This window comes from Cygnus atratus, chromosome 34 (genome assembly GCF_013377495.2).
Source record: "Cygnus atratus isolate AKBS03 ecotype Queensland, Australia chromosome 34, CAtr_DNAZoo_HiC_assembly, whole genome shotgun sequence".
NCBI classification, from domain to species: Eukaryota; Metazoa; Chordata; class Aves; order Anseriformes; family Anatidae; genus Cygnus; species Cygnus atratus.
Window position 1 is genome coordinate 236,147 of NC_066395.1, and position 1,633 is coordinate 237,779.

Consider the following 1,633-nt stretch of genomic DNA (forward strand, 5'->3'; position numbering starts at 1 on the left):
TGAACCTCATCCCATTGGCCTCTGCCCATTGATCCAACATGTCCAGGTCCCTCTACAGGGCCTTCCTATCCTCCAGCAAATTGACACTTCCCCCCAACTTGTTGTCATCTGCAGACTTACTGAGGGTGCACTCAATTCCCTCACCCAAATCATCAATAAAGATGTCAAAGAGGATGGGCCCCAACACCAAGCCCTGTGGAACACCACTGGTGACTGGTCACCAGCTGGATTTCACTCTGTTCACTACTACTCTCTGGGCCCAGCCATCCAACCAGATTTTAACCCAGCAAAGAGTGTACATGTTCAAGCCATGGGCTGCCAACTTCTCCAGAAGAATACTATGAGAGACCGTGTCAAAGGCCTTGCTGAAGTCTAGGTAGACTGCATCAACATGATTTCCCTCATCCACCATGCAGGTCACCCAGACATAGAAGAAGATGAGGTTGGTAAGGCAGGACTTGCCTTTCATGAACCCATGCTGACTGGGCCTCATCCCCAGGTTGTCCCACATACGTTGCGTGATTACATTCACGATGATCTGTTCCATCACCTTTCCTGGTGCCAAGGTGAGGCTGACAGGCCTGTAGTTCCCTTGGTCCTTCTTACAAACCTTCTTGTAGATGGGCTTCACATTAGCAAGTCTCCAGTCATCTGGGACCTCTCTGGATGATCATGACCACTGACAGATGATGGAAAGCGTCTGATAGGTGATAGAAAGCGGCACAAGCTTCTGGAAAGCTTGGCAACAACCTTGAAAAAAGAGCCAAGGCTTCAGACAGTGCACTGTGGAGATCCCGTTTTATTTTGTAGATGCTATGGAAGAGTCAGCTCTGACCTTCTGTTAGACACATATTTACAGAGTCTCAAGAGCAAACAGAGCAATGTCGCTCCTCAGCAGAAGTAGGATGAAAACGAGATATTACTCTAAGAGCATAATAAATGCAAATTATATCAAAGATAAGAATAACAGTAATGAAAATGAAAGAAGGACCGGGCCTGAGAGGAAGTACCAAGCTAAGTCATTTCTGGAAAAAGAGGGGAAATTTCTCACTATTCAGAAACACCCATGAAATCACTTTGCTTACAGCCCACTTGAGCTCTCTGTTTCTCATGCTATAGATGAGGGGGTTCAATGTTGGAGGTATCACTGAGTACATAACTGCCACCACCAGGTTCAGGGATGGGGAGGAGATGGAAGGGGACTTCAGGTAAGAAAAAAGCATATGCTGATAAACAGGGAGACCACAAACAGGTGAGGGAGGCACATGGAAAAGGCTTTGTGCCGCCCCTGTTCAGAGGACATCCTCGGCACAGCCCTGAAGATCTGCACATAGGAAAAAACAATGATAACAAAACAGCCAGATGCTAAACAGACACTAATCACAACTACCCAAAACCTCTACAGATAGGAGTGTGCACAGGATATCTTCAGGATTTGGGGGATTTCACAGAAGAACTGGTCCAGAGCATTGCCTTGGTAGAGGGGCAGGGAAAACGTATTGGCAGTGTGCAGCAGAGCATAGAGAACCCCACTGCCCCAGGCAGCTGCTGCCATCTGGCCACAAGCTCTGCTGCCCAGGAGGGTCCTATAGTGCAGGGGCTTGCAGAAGGCAAGGTAGCGGTTGTAGGACAT

At 48.0% G+C, this 1,633-nt stretch overlaps 1 pseudogene; it reads right to left on the reverse strand.

Moving 5' to 3' along the window:
• Positions 1 to 1,019: 1,019 nt before the first annotated feature.
• LOC126913629 (olfactory receptor 14J1-like) lies at positions 1,020 to 1,633 on the reverse strand (annotated as a pseudogene).